We start from the raw sequence: 17,144 nt of genomic DNA on the forward strand, positions 1-17,144 counted from the left end.
AAAGTAAGATATATAGAAAATAAGGTTAATATATATATGTGGTGGAAAGAATACTGTTATGTCTCCAATCGTGAAGACCAAGAATATGGTTACGTATCTAGGTCGAGACTAAATAAAAGTTCATCAAAAAAAAATGCAAACAATTCATGGTTTAAAAATAATATATCCAAAAATATTTTAAAATTAGTATAAGTCAATAAAAGCGATTGTGCTAAAATCACGGAACTCGAGGGATGTCTAATACCTTCCTTCGGTCAACAAAATTCCTTATTTGAAATTATGGTTTGCAAAACAAAATAAACAATTATTCCTTTTTTGTTAGGGATTAAAACAAAAAGGTGACTTGGAGCAACATAACTCAATTTCAAGTGGCGACTCTAAGAAAATTAAAATAATCCATTAATCAATGAAGTAACTAAAATTGAAAAAACCCTACCGCTTGCGCGAAAAAGGGGTGTGACATCTCTGGCGACTCCACTGGGGACTAACTAGAGTTCGAGTTTTGTTATATTTAATTTTATTTGATTTTATTATTTTATTTTATAAGGGTTATTTTTTTGATGGCCTAATATTTTATTTGCTACTCATTTTATTGTTTTTAAAATTTATATTATTGAACTTTACTATATAAAAAAATTCTCTCACTCACACATTATGAGTCTTTGACTACACTTACACATGTTCACAGGAATATAGTTAAACATCCTATTTTTCCTTGAGATAAAGTTGGAGTGTCTTGACACCCAGTGAAGGATTTACTAGTAGCATATGTTAAACGCGGTTGGACCAGCACTGAAGTCGAAATAACGCTGCTACCGATAAGTTGTCCCCCCCTTAGCTCGAGTTGTCCACTTGAGTAACTCAGTCTAGACACCTACCTCATTTAGGTCTTGGTTACCACTAGTAGGCTCCACTCATTTGCATAATTTATATTTAATTTAGTAAGTCTCGAAACAAGAGTTGGGCTGGCATGGTCCAGTATCTTTTTTTACTTGACCAATATTTAGATCATTTTATGTGCTACATGAAAATGCATCTATTTAGAAAGTCTTTAGAAGTTGACTCATTTTTGTGTGATTAGTATAGTGGAATTTTGATTTTTATAAAAGAGAGAAGAGAGAGAGAGAGAGAGAGAACATAAAAATATTTCTTCTTGTAGTGTCATTATACTTTAAAAATGATAAAATGAAAGAATTTTCTCGATTCAACTAAAAATATTTAAGTTTCTTTTGCATCATTAATAAAAAAATCAAAATATTGTATTTTCAAACAAGTATTAATATATATAAAAAATTAATTAAGTCGTTCAATCTGAACAAACTATGCACACCTGATTCTCACCCCGATGAGATACGTATGTAACCTTCCTCGGGTTCGGTGATTTAAAAAAAAGAAGTATTTCTTATAAAAAGTAACTTTTTCTTTACAATATTTCTGAACTACGCAGAATTAATTTTTGCTTTGACAAGATACGTAGACAATCTTTATTTTGAGGTTCAGTCCATCCTAAAACAAATTTAAATAAGTCATTGTCACAAAAAATGGGGGAAAACGAAGAAAATTATGTAAAAAAATATTGACTTGGTTGGTACTAACATTCTTAGAAGTGTGTTTAAGAAAAATAATATAAAATGTTAAACTATTTAACAACATGGACCAACTTTGTTGTGATCTATAAACTTCTTTGGGTATCTCTTCATATTTATTTTATACTTGAAAAACTATTTTGCTTAAAGTTAAGGTTAAAACAAATTCGATCTCATGTTTTCTGTGCATTGTATGGTGAACTTTAAATATAAAATTCAATGGAATGATTTTTTATCTAGAACTTAGCCTAAATGTTGATTAAAGTGAAGTTGTGAACAACATTTAACTTGGAAAATTATTATAGGCTTTCTTTGATTTGTTAATGTCTTTCAAGCCTGTTTAATGACATGATATCCATAAGACTCATATTTTGAACCTGTAACATTTTTATTTGAGTAACCACAACTTCACATATATCATTTTTAGTGCATAAATGCACTTTTTTTTAATCTCACCTCCATGTGTGCACTATCAATAATATACACAGCGTCGAGACCCAAGTTGGAAACAAAGTGAAAAGACCAAATATCTGCAAGTTCTAGCAAAATGACAAAAGAAAAAAAGCTAGAATAAAAAATGAAAGGAGAAAAAATGGAAAAAGAGAAAGAAAAATGAATGGAAAAAAGATATCAAGAAAACAAAGATCGAATGCGAAAAATGAAAAATATTGAAAGTTGTGCAAATTTTAAGTAGAAAATAATCACTTTACCCCAAATGATTGTCCTACCTTTCTCCAAACCTACACTACAAGTAAATAACAAGTCCTATTTGATCTCATTTTGTGTGTTCTCACACCAATTGATACTTACACAATGGCCAAGCATATGGTATCTCAATCTCATATACTCAATATCTTTCTGAGTGTGAGTTACTTTGATATAAAATGTCCTAAGATAGAACCACTTCTATTATGTAAAGTAGGACTTCATTTATTGCGAGAGCACTTGAAACATGAAGATATAAATAATATTATTCCTTAACTTAGGCAAGATGAACTCAGGTAAATACTTAAGTATGCTTGAGATATCATTTGAAATTATAGTGATTACTCAAAGTTTATCTCAAATTTATCTGAAAGTAGTTGAAGATGTCTCATATGCATCATGCTAAATTGTTGGTACCAACTAAAAAGAACATTGTCAAAGATGAACTTATTCATTTCTCAAAAGATGTCTTTTGTAGGAAAAATCAAGAAAAAAAGAAAAATAATTTTTAGATTTTCATGAATTACGTTTGACATGATTCTTGGTATACGAGATACGTAGGTATTCTTACAATAAGGCTCGATCTCACAGAATAAAATTTTATATCCTTGTAAGAAAAGAATCAAAAATAACAAACTAAAAACAGTGACGAAGTTCCTCAATTTAAAAAATTGGGTCATATTTTTATCACTCTCATTTCTAGGAAATAAGTAATCTAGTTGCATTCTAATCTTAGAAATAAACTCTCGATTATCTTTAATTTCTAGGGAACAAACTTCCTAATTGCATTTTATTTTTCTTTGGTACCAGTACTTCTCATTCATACTAATAGTGTAAATAATATTTTTCTGGTGCAAACTGGGGCAAAAAAAGTGTTGTGGTTTTATTTGATGATTCTGTTAAAAAAGGACCCTCATAAACAATGAGAATTAGATTAGCAAGACCCTCCTAAATAATTTGAATTAGCGTACTAGGACTCTCCTAAATAATGGGGCGTAGTACTAGAACGACCCTCATCATAATAGACCCTCCTGTATAATGTGACTAGAAGGACCCTCCTCATAATGGGAATAGTAGGATCCACCTGGAAATGGGATTAGCAGGACCCTCCTGGATAATGGGACTAACAGGACCCATCTGGATAATGATATTAGCAGGACCCTCCTGGATAATGACACTAGAAGGACCCTCCTCATTATGGAATTAGCACGACCCTTCTAGATAATAGGACTAGCAGGACCACCTAGATAATGGTATTAGATAGACCCTCCTAGATAAAGGGACTGGTAGGACCTACCTGGATAATGGGATTAGCAAGGCCCTCCTGGATAATGGGACTAGAAGGACTCTCCTCATAATGAGATTAGTAGAACCCTCCTAAATAATGGGACTAGCAGGACCCACCTGGATAATGGAATTAGTAGGAAACTCCTGGATAATGGGACTAGAAGGACACTCCTCATAATAGATTAGCAGGACTCACCTGGATAATGAGATTAGAAGGACCTACCTGGATAATGGGACTAGAAGGACCCTCCTCATAATGAGATTAGCAGGACCCTCCTAGATAATGGAACTAGCTGGACCCACATGGATAATGGGATTAGAAGGACCCTCCTCATAATGGGAATAGCAGGATCCACCTTCATAATGAGATTAGTAGGACTCTCCTAGATAATACAATTTGGTGACTTTCTCCTAGGATAAACACTTTTTAGTCTAAGATTATGTTTTATATTGACATTTGCTAATAACTCACAAAAAATTTCTAGTGAAAACAGGGGCAAAATTGTTGTTTATTTTTTTGTTGGTGATAGTTTTCAGGTTTCTTCAAGCGAAACATGGATTTAAAATTCAAGAATAAAGTTTTAACACTTTTTCAGAATGATCAATCCCACGATTGTTAGAATCAGTTTCGTCAATGCATGTAGCAGCCTGACTTCCTTGCATCTTTTACTAGTCAACTTCCTCTCAAGAAAATATGCTGTCATTAAATAGCATTTTCAAATTGTCATTTTGAAAAATATCAAAAGCTCTGTCTAAGTGGCAAGTTCAGCCTCCAATCCAATTTAAGAATAAGATATTCACCCGAAAATCAAGGTGATATCTTAAAGTCAAGATTCAAGTGAAGACTCAAGAAAAGTTGCATAGATAGGAGCTTGTACATTTATTTTTCTTTTAAGGCGGAATAATCTGGTGGACCCTTATACTTATATCACTTTGTATTGTGAACCCTTCTACTTGCTCTTTTGTCACGTGAACTCCTGAACTCAGTAAAACACAATATTTTAAACACATTTTTTTGACTATTCAACCGTGTGTATTACAAACGTCTGACACGTAATTTTAAAAATAATTAAAAAAAACATGTATGATTATATAATGACACATGTATATATGATCACTCCATGTCATTTTTCTTTTATTATATTTGATTAATATACCTAGTTACACTTTCTCTTTTCAATTTTTGTTTCTCTTGCCATAGCCGTCTCTATTCCCAAAATCTCACTTTTTCTTATCTTCATTCACAAATGGAAAATATCAAGCTACATAGAATGCATAATATCAGGCCAAACACAAGGTGACATGCTACTTCAAATGCTTCAAGTTGAATATGTAGCTAGGCTGGGTGAAAGTGACAAAACGAATTTTTTATTCACTTATTTTTTTTTCTTTTTCCAATCTCTTCTACTCTTTTCATGGAAGTAAAAAATATTGACACAATTTTTAATTATTCACAACTTGGCCGGAGTTCGGAGATATTTTTGGTTATGTTGGATTGGAATTTTGATGGTAACTGGTGGCACTAAGAAAAAGTGGGTGTGGACGTTGCTTTGGATCCTATTCGAAAGTTGCAAGATTCAAGAACGTATATTTAGGGATTTCCTGAAATGGGTATTATGAAATTGATACAAAAAGTATATTCTGAAAATTTATGAAATGGGTATGAAAGAAATTGATGCAAGAATGTATTTTAATGAAAATTTTGAGTTGGATTTTGGAGGAAGCTTGACTAAGTGGGTTCTTGATAAAGATGGATTGCAAATGAGTATATTAATTGTTGATCTCCCACGAACGCTAACCTCCGGTGAATCAATTGTAGGTCTCTGGGGAGCGCTAGTCTTCATTGGTGATAAACTAGGAAGAAGGAAAAAAGAATTTGGTTAGATGTGGAAATGGCAAAAAGATTGGGGAAGTGGGGAAGAAGAAGACTTTTTAATTAATTTATTTTTTATTTTAATTTTTTTAAACTAGAAAAAGTTATTCACTCGTCTTAAAGAGAGTGAAGTCACACAGTTCGCCAACTCAGCCATCTTAAAGACACACAAGTTCAACGGTCAGAAGGATTTATTAAATTGTTTTTAATGAGTTTAAGGGTCCAGATAAAAAGGAGGTAAGTAGAAGGTTCACAATACAAACTGATACAAGTATAAGGGTCCACCAGATCATTCTGTCTTCTTTTAACTTTTAGCTTTCATTTTTTTATGTAAGGATAAGAGCCGCGATCTTGAGCCTCGATGGAACTTCACTTAACTTACAACTCATCACTTCATCTCCTTAAACTACATGTGACCTGATTCCCTTATCACCCGATATATGTAGGATGTCCAAAACAAGGACTCGATCGCACAAATTTTGGTCTTTCAAAAAGAGTTCGGTCAAAACTTGTCACTTTGTCTATTCTTTGTCTGAAAACTCTTCGTGTTTTCAGTCATAGAGGGCAAACTGTAGACACATAAATTTTGACCGAATTTAAGTTTTATGCCCTTTATAGAGTTTAAATTTTTTTATAAATATTTTAAATTTTATCTTATTTTACTAAGTTTATTTTAAAAAGAGTTGAAAACAACAAAAATAAAATCACTTTTGAATGTAAAGTTTTATTTTTATTTGTTTAAAAAAAATAAGATAAATTACAAAAAAAATATGTTTTTTATAATTATGATCAATAATAGGCTAGTATTTCTTAATTATAATTATCTATTCAATTATTATTTTATTTTTATAATTAGCAAATATTTTTATTATTATAATTATTATATTGATTATTAAAAAATAGTATCTTAACCCCCACTTCTATTCCCATTTTCTAAAACTTCCCACAACCATCAACCCACTACTTCCCTCACAAACCACCCTACACAATATATATACACATAAACAAAAAAAAAAGTTCAGCAAAAACACATGAAAAAAAAATAAAGAGAGGATTAGAATCACTCCCAAATCAGAAAATTTTCAGCAATAAAGAAAAAACAAAAACACACCAACAAACAACAAAAGAAACATAAAGGAAAAGAAGGAAAAACACAACACTCATTCATTTAAAAAAATTGTGAGTGTTCTAGTCGAGGTTCCATCCAGATTTTGTGGTATTCAACTTTTTCTTGCCTTTTTTTAATCTATTTATGGAATTTGATGTTATTTTATGAAAAATTTTCTTATATTTTATTTTATTTATTAATTTGATTGAAATGATTAATTTGTTAGTTATTATATCCCTATTTTATGAATGTAGGTTGCATTCATGGATTATTTTTTAATTTATTTTTATTTTTTATTTGTGATCTTTTAAAAATAAATGGACCGTAACATTATTCTTATCTTGATTTAAATAATAATGATGAAGTACATATGATTAGACTAAAAATGATTAAATAAATAAATTATTATTATTTTATTCTACCAAACAAAAAATGAAATTTATTTTTAACAATGTGTTATTGTTTGTTTGAGTAGAACATATATACTTAATGTTGATTTTAATTATAATAGAGTAAACAAAATATTGAAATATAAATAAAAAGATATGAATATGATCCAAAATTTTATCCTAGAATTTGAGTATTTTATTTTATTATATTTTATTTTCTTTAGAAAGACTAAGTATTTTCTTTAACTTTATACAAACATGTAGGCACATAAAAAAATATTTATTTTTGATTAAGAATGTGGTTACATACTTTTTTTTTGAGGCATTAAAAATAAAACCTCAATGATGTTGTGATGCACCTCATCCTGTAATTCAATTAACTTTTATTTATTTAAAGTAAAGATATATAGAAAATAAGGTTAATGTATAAGTGTGGTGGAAAAAAGAAAGTTATGTCTCTAATCGTGAAAACCAAGAATACGGTTACGTATCTAGGTCGAGACCGAATAAAAGTTCATCAATAAAATGCAAACAATTCATGGTCTGAAACTAATAAATTCAAAAATATTTTAAAATTAGTATAAGTCAATAAAAGCGACCGTGCTAGAATCACGGGACTCGAGGGATGCCTAATACCTTCCCCTCGGTCAACAAAATTCCTTACCTGAATTTCTGGTTCTCAAACAAAAATAAAGAGTCATTTCCTTCTAGTTAGGGATTAAAACAAAAATGTGGCTTGGAACACCATAATTCAATTTCAAATGGTGACTATGAAAAAATTAAATTAATCTCTTAATTAATAACGTCACTTAAATTAGAAAAATCCTACCGCTTGCACGAAAAAGTGGTGTGACAAGGTACAATCAACGGTGGCCATCGACGAATCGTAGCCTGACCCACGTTCCGTCCTGCACATCCGTAGATAGAGTCAGGATCCCCAAAAATCTCATCCAAAGAAAATTTGACTAAGTGTTGCATGAAGGACCGACCTATGGTCCGTAGGTTAGACTACGATTCGTAGTCTGCGTCCTTCAATCAAGAACCCATTCACCCACTCGCTGATATGAACCACGGGTGACTATCACAGACCGTCGTTCGATGTACGGTCCGTAGGTCTGACCATAGGTGGAAACTAACAGACAGTTAGGTGGGAAATACAGTTGGGTCAACTTTAATTGATTATAACTCTTAGTACAAAATGAATTAGATGTCTCATGACATACCCAAAGATAGATAATTGAAATATATTTCCATAGACACCAACCTTGCTAAAATCAAACCTCCAAGTAAAACGTTATGTTTGTTTTAATAAAGGCTTGTCGGACAGACCCAACCTACGAACCCAAACGACGGACCATCGATTGAACGATGGACCGTCAGTCCAAGTCGTCGTTTGGTCCAACAAAAATTAACTCAGGGGTCTTTTGATGTTTTTCCACTTCGTTGAAACCCCCAGATACGTCATTTTGACCCTAAATCATCAGATTTTACTCATATTAAGCCTAGAAACATAACTAAAACTTACCTAAGTCAAATCATTAGTCAAAACTTAAAATATTAGAAGCAAGAAAGGAGAAAAAAGTCAAGAACGGTAGTTTAAGAACGAAACAAGGTTCCAACAGTTCCAGGCTCGAAATCTAAGTGTTTCTCCGTGAATTTCATCATTAGGTATGTGGGATTTCAGTAGTGGGTTCCTTTCACCAATTGGGTACTTAGTTTTCAATCAGATTCTTGATTCCCATATCATGATTAGACATAGGGTTCTTAGAACTTCAACAGAACTTCATGAATTTATTAGTTATATGTTCCAAATCAGATTATCATATTATTACTCAGATTATTGCATTAATTTAAGAACCCTAGTTATGTATTCCTTTAGTTCTTGAATTACACATGCTAGGTCAGATATTTCAGTTATTCAGTTATACATGCCTCATGTTTTAACGCATCATTATCAGACTTAATATTGCATACTCAGTTTGCATGTTTAGTTTTGAGCTATCAGTATTTATAGAATATTTAGACATAATTAGTTAACTAGATTAATCAATGGGAGTAGCATAATGCCGAGTTGGACTAGGATTCAGCGTACCCAAATTAGTCCCAGAACTACTAGCCAAATAGGTTGTAAGTTCTCTATATGGCCAATCATTTTAGTGATCATGTCAGCATGCCTTTATACCTCTGGTAGGGTATATTGGGTCCTCTCAATGGGGCGTATACATCGTACTCCACATTTAGCTCATGTGATTTTATTATCGGTTATTAGTAGCTCCCATATATAGTCAAACTCTAATGCATTGCCCATATTTTTTGTTCTGTTATCATTTAGTCTCATCATGTAATAAATTTGGTCATTGCATCCAGTTAACTCAGAATTCAGCATATCATGTTCAGATTATTATACTTGCTTTTGTGCTTGTTCAGTTATGTTCTATTTCAGCTTTACTCTATCCTACATGCTCAATATATTCAAGTACCGACGCATACATGCGCTACATCTTCTCGTGATGTAGGTTCAGTTTCTCACCATCCAGATCACACATAGATTGATTTTCGATCCCCAGTTTAGCAGATCCAGTGGTGAGTACTCATTCTCCGAGGAAAATAGTCATGAGTTAATTTCAGTGTTTTAGTCATTTAGTGTAAGTTTTTGCTAGACTTAATTGGGGCTTGTCCCAAAATTTCTAGTCAGTTAGAGACTTATTTCAGACATAGTTAGTTTCAGCTTAGTATTGAGTTAATATTTCCATTGTAATAAACTCATCGTTTCCAAATATGTCAGTTATATAATATATGTATTCCCCATCTTTTAAGTTTAAATTGTGATTTAGCTTCCGTATTTAATTTATTATCTTTAGTATGCTCATGATCATGATAGCAGGATTAGCTTGGGTCACTTGTGGTCCTAAGTTTCGTGTCCGCGTCTCGGGGGTAGCTCGGGGCATGACAAAACCAACAACCAAAACTTATCAAAACTACAGCAATATCTAAACTAAACGACAACTTAAACAGACTAAAATTGCACTAAAGCATATGCTAAAACTACAACGAGCATCAAATATTATATCAAAGTGAATAAAAAGGACCAAGATAACATTTTGATATACTAAAAAGAATGAAATCAATAAATAAAATCTAATTTTGTAACGGAAAACACCTAAAATGATTTTTTCATTCCAGTATTTCTTTAAAAAATATGAATAAAAAATTGTTATTTTTCAAAAAAAAAACAAAGCTTTACCCACAAATCGATGTTCTCTTGGCTGAAATTAAAATAAATTAACTGGAAGCTCAAAAGTTAGGCGTCGAAAGTTGAAATTTGTCGGAAAAGCTGGTTGGACGAACGAAGCAATTTCAATTATGAGAAGATCGTTGCTACGCAACCGAGAGAGGAGAACGTGTTTGAGAGAGAGAAGTGAAAAGTTTATTTATTTAGTGTGTGGATTGTTTTGTATTTATTAAAAGATTTTAAGTTTTTGAAAATATAAATTGAGTCCTCAATTAACTTAATCAACTATTGTCTTTGACCTTTTTTTGGTCAACATTGTCACCAATAATTGGAGAGAAATTGAGAGAAAATCATTAGAAGAGGAGAAGAAACGCTTATCTGGTACAATAGCTTTACGGAATGACAGGAAAAAAGAAAATATTTTCGCCTTTATATTATAAATAATGAAATTTTAATTTTAATTTTAAGGGGTTACCAGAGCTAATCACCCCCACAATTTGTACATATATTAACGGGGTTATTCAAACCTCCCTAATCAGAAGCAATTTAATGTTAACCTCTATAATTAATCCCCCATAAATTAATGTTTTCTTAAGTGAAAATGGACATTAAAGAGACTCGACTATGTTAGGAGTCATTTACTGTTTAGTGCCTTTTCACTACTTAGATTTAGTATTTGGTCAATAAATTTTCTATTGTTATGAGATGTTTGGGTCATTAGAGTTTGTTGGACTCAGAAAACTTAGACTAAGCCTAAGTTAGTAATGTAAGGCTACGTGTTGAAAATCTTACGGAAAATATCTTCATCATGAACATTTGTATCGAGTTCACCAAAGTTTGTACTTCACCAATAACTCTTATAGAAAATTGTCATAGCTTGAGGAGTGTCGAAAGACAATATCCTTAAGAATATTTCACCCGGTATGAGTGTATCCCCCAGATTCAACAAGCTTTTCTAATATAATACTAGAAGCCAGAAAATAACAAAAATTAAATTAACGAAAAAACCGAACACTAGAATATATGTGAAAGTATAATCTTCTCTATACTTCCTCATGAGAGAGTAAATAAAAGGAGGCTTAAATGGGCAACCAAATGGACCAATTAGTAGCTCTAACGTTCAGCAAAAGAATCAAACATCTCAAAATTGAAGAATAATAATAAAGTCTCCAAGACTAGTGGATAGTTGTCTTAGAGAATTGTCGATAAAGATATAACAATTAGGGGTTAATGACAATAAAGATAATGATTTAATTTGTCAAAAAGAAACATTAGATTTAAAGGAATATTACTAGCCACTCAATGCTATTAAATGAGAGATGAAACTAGACAATAATATGAATAATTCTTTTTTGAGATAATAGAATTATTTTTTCAACAATCCTCTATATATCTCAAAAGAATATAAAGAAATAGAATGAAATAGGTTTTGCTCGATTTTCATTTATGAGTCTAATACAACGAATCTAGTGTCCGTAGACTATGGACAAGACCTTGATAAAACAAGATTAAACATACAAAACAATCTGTGAAGTTTAGAACTTCTATGAACCAATAATTTTTTTGTAAATTCACCGTCTTATTCTATCACATTATGCTCACACAATCTTTGTCGTTATTGTGATTTTGTGCTGAGAGGTCATGCATGTGTCCTGATATGCATGAGTGCTCTAGAAATTTGCCACAATTTCATAGAAGCGACACCACTTCACATTCATACAGGTTCAATTATCAAGTGTGTTATGCAGAGCAATGCACCACCTATAAAAGGATATGACTTGGCTTAAGAGTTTAACTCAACCCCACTTTTTCTTATAAATTGTTTCACTATATTCACACATCATACGAGGAATATAACTTTATAATTACCTTACTTGATCAACTAATAACTTGTTATTACCAATATGAGCCTAGTCTATGGGTTATCCAATCACATATGTTGGGTTACCATCATTGTTGATCTTTGCAAATATAATTGACTAAAATATTACTTCCCTCGATGTTTCATTAGTCAGTCAATTGATCAGATTCACCTTCAATTACACATTATTTATATACGTAAATAATTCATCTCACTGTAGCTGCCTTGTCACATTATGTCTATGTTGTGCGGAATTCGAGATAATACAAGAAAATATAAATGCGAAAAACAAGACAACAGATTTACGTGGTTCGCCAATAAATTGGCTACATCCACGGGGAAGAGAGGGAGCAGTTTTATTATGGAGAGGCAAAAACAGAATACAGAATAGGGTTTGCCTTAGCGTCTATATATAGTGCTAAGCTACGCCCTAACAGGCTTGGGCCCAACATACAGAATTGACAGATAATTAAGAGCCCAATACAACAACATTGTATACCGTCGGGCCGGGGGCGTCTTCGCCCCCCCGGACCCCCAGGCCAGGGGGCGCGTCGCCCCCCTGGACCCCCCAACTCGCTGACCGGTCAGTGAGACCCCCGTCCTTTCTGTTGTAACGGGTCCGATTCAAGGCATTCAACATCTAAAACTCACATATCAAATATTTTCGTTGAAACAATTACTAACTGTTATTGCTTGGGAACCACATATAGATTTTAAAATCCATAAAATGTCATTGTACCCCTCTAGTACAACAAAAATACTAATTTATTGAGAACTTTACTTCTTGTACCTCTCATGTATCACCACACTATTTTCTAGATAATGTGTTAAGAATTGATATCACTTCCAACAACAAGAACATTAGAAGTATTTTCACTTTTAAAATCTTAACAGTACTTTATTTTATTTTTTTCCAACTCTAACATTGCATTCGATCAAATCACAATTGATTACTATAACTATGTACTCATTACTATTGATTATGTATATGCAACATTTATGAGCATACAATTAAATAACATACAGAGACACCCCTACACCTTCAAATATTTGTAATAAGGTCATTACTTCTCTTTAACATTCATAAAAGAAAATTTCCTTTTTTTGCACTAGTCAAAATGAACATGAATAAAACTATTTAATCCGAATATTTTTCTCTTATAGTAAGAGAACATTCTCATGAAGATATAATAGAAGTTTTTCAAACACTATTCAAATAATAGGAGTCAAATGACTTTTCAACAAGAACCGTTTATCAATTATCAAATATTTTTATTACAGAAGTCCTTCAAACAGTTTATTATTGGAAGCTTACACAATATTTGTAGTAGTTATAAAATTAAGTTCATACCAATATAAGTATAAAGAGAAGAAGACAATATATAGAGATAAAGAAGAGAACTTTTCTTCTATTCAAGTGTATTATCAAATGGTGAGTTATATCTCTATTTATAGTGTTGAGATATCCCTCCCAAAGGTCACCACATTATTAGATACATAGTTATCTCGTAAGGTTCTTATTACCTTGAAATTTTATCACCTTGGAAACACTTATACATGAATTCAATTAATTGTTGGATGACTCTAATGGACCATACACATAAAACAGTGGATTTATAAAACTCCCTCTTGGATGTCCATATATAATGTGCCTCGTTAAAACCTTACTAGGAAAAATCCAGTGGGGAAAAATTCTAGTGAAGGAAAAAGAGTACACATACCTTTTGATACACATTATTTGTTGCCTCATTAAAAACCTTGCCAGCAAAACCCAATGGGACATAACCTCAGTCAAGGAAAAAAGAGTGCAACGCGTATCGTACTCCCCCTGATCAATTCATCATTTAATTTCTTGTTATAATGTCATCCAATATTAACTTCTCAAATATTGATAGTGTCTTTGTGATCAAATAACATTTATGAAGATGTTGCATGATCTAACTCATCCCAATATATCATTTAATTACTTCATAGATATGACGAGGATCTGAGATTAACCGAATGCATTCTTGAAGATCACTCTATTCGTCACCTCGTTGTTGCAAGTAAATTGCTCATTCAACTTGTTAATAGCAACAATTATCTTGTGGGCACTTTCATTTGCAGTTGATTATCCATAAATTGTGGTTGATAAATTCTTCTTCAAAGAAAAATGTCACATATTTCTTGAATATGATGTGTCATTGATATCAACAAGACGCACTCTCGACTTGCTTCATGGGGAGCTTTTGTTTCTGCATAGCAACATTTGCTGCATTGATCACCAAGATATTATTGTGCCTCCACATGCAAGCAAACAACATTTTTTAGATCATGGTTTATGCGGATCAGATAAATATTTTGCATATGCGTAACCCATCAACTCTTAAATTGAGTTCTTCGGAATAGAATGAACCCATGTGGTCCTTCAAAGATATTCAAGTATATACATAACACCAATTCAATGTTCTTTTGTTGGGGAGGAACTAAATTTTATCAGTAAATTTACTGCAAAATAGATATTTGGTCGAGTATTGTTAGCAAGTACCCTGATTGCACTAAGATATGGAGTTTCATTGCCAAAAAACTTTTCATCCTTCTTTTTGATATCAAAGTGAATCTTTATTTATGTCAACCGATCTCATAATCATTGAGGTACTTAATAAATGTGATTTATCCATAAAAAAAATTGCATTAAAACCTTTTGGTGTATGGTTGATGGAGAAATATATTATCAATTTGTAGATCAAGATAACATTTTGTCTTACCAAGACCTTTTCACCCTTTAAAACACTCAAAAACTTTTAAAAGCTCTTTAAGAGTGCTAATGACGTTGAAGTCATTAACATACACAGCTATAATAACCAATTCAGATTTTGACCTTTTCATAAAAAATCAAGGACAATTAGGGTCATTCTTTTTGTACCCTTCCTTGATTATTTCAATCCATATAAGCATTCTTGAAACTTTATTGAAAAAGTTTCTTTAAAACTTTTATATGCTTTAGACACCTCGACTTCTTCAAGGATTTTCATGTAACATTCATTTTCTAGCTAGACATGACAATTATTCATTGTATTCATTCAAGTTTTTCATATGTTGTCAGATCAAAATAAAACTCATTGCACCCAACATAAGAGAAAATATCTCCAATAATGTCTGGATTTTTGCGACAAACCTTTATGCCCCAAGGCACAAATCGTATTTGATATATTACGGCTATATTATCGCATAATAATTTATTTGTACCCCACTGACATTTTACCTTGATTCATGGACTATCAGTCCAAAACGTCACATTTCTAAGTGAAACAAAATATTTTTGAATTATGCATTTTACTTGTCCAATCATTTATATGTCCACACTCTATGACAGATTTGAATTCAAGATCCTCTTTGTATCATTGAGCGCTACCTCATATCAAAGATACTGTCTACGGTTATTTGACATCGATTCCAACAAGACATAACTTATCGAGATCTCTTCATTTTTCATAATTTTTCAAGCACCTGAACATTTTCCGTGGTTTTATGAAGTGTTATGTCAATGTGACTTTTTATTGCACTTGACTCATTATCATGACCATATTAATCATTTGCTCCTCTCCTTCTTCAAGGAATTTTATATTTGGAACCGATTGGTCTATTACGCTTTCAGCGTATCATAGACTCTTTTCTTCAAGGACTTCATATTGGAGAATGTGTAGCTGAATTATATCAAAGGGTCATTACATTCATCTGACAATTGATTTGCAACATTATGCAAATGAATTATCATTTGAACTTAAAGTTCACATATTTCTTTAACAAGGATCTAGATAATTCATCATTAACCTCACACATAATTTTATGTTGTCAATCATCTCTCCCCATAAGGTTAGAAAATATGACATTCGTCCCAACCTTATTTGAGAATTCATCTTTGTGCGTGGTGGAACAATTAAAATTATAACCTCACATTCAATATTTTAGATGAAAATTATTTGGTTCATGACCCTGAACCAATTTTGATGGGAAAAACTTGTTGGCTTGGTGTATATATGTGTTGCTACATATTAAATAAAATTATCTCATACCAAATCTTATTTGGGAGTTTTATTCTCATAACCATGATTTAGCTATAATTGGAGACACATAATTTCTGTAAAATCAACGAGCATTATCAATATAATTTCATTATTTGAAACTGCGCTCTTAATTTAATAATTCAAACAAACAACCTTACAAACACCAATTTGTAAGTTGAGACCAAAGCACATGTGATCATTTCATAGACGCATCCATCATATAATTGTAAATGATCCATATGACAGGTCATATTCACCTTTTTATATGTTCCAAAAAATTCAGGAAATTACAATCTCAACCTTATCTGGTACAATGATCATCTTATGAAGAGAACAAGAAACACAAGAGAATTCTTGAAGAATCTTTTATTTCTTCATCATATAATCTAAATAAATTCTCAATTACATTTGCATCACATTTAAACCAGAATGATCAAATCGTCATGCCAATTGATCTTTATTTCAGTGTACTTTTAGTTTACATTTACATGTGAATTCATCAGCATGTCCATATTTGTGTGCAACATACAAGAGGAAACAATGGGTAACCTTTTATATAAATATTTATAACCCATTTCGGTTGTAGTAATCTTAAGATAATAAATCTTTTTATAATTTATAGTCTCAATATATATTTTTTCAATTCATCCGAAACTCAAAAAATTTCTTTTGAGACATACTACAACCCCAATATTATTCCTCTGGTAATAATACAACTCATTAGAGCTTGCAATTAATTTTGTGTACTATCACATATTTCATGATCATCCATATGGTGAATATCTCCTTAAGGAGAAATTATATTATTATTGTCATGGTCAAAACTATTACGAGCAACACATGTTTCTTGCTTTACTTTTGTTGTACCATAGGCACATAAACAATGACAAATTTGTATCGCCACCCAATAATATTATTTTGATCATGGCACAACCTTTATAGGCAATAGTTTTTATTTATTTTTCCCTTTTGGTAGTTCGCAAATAAACATACCATAATATTTATGACATATAAACGTACACGACCATTGACCATTTCTGTCAAATAAAAATTTATT

Source organism: Solanum lycopersicum, chromosome 10, assembly GCF_036512215.1.
Source record: "Solanum lycopersicum chromosome 10, SLM_r2.1".
Lineage (NCBI taxonomy): Eukaryota > Viridiplantae > Streptophyta > Magnoliopsida > Solanales > Solanaceae > Solanum > Solanum lycopersicum.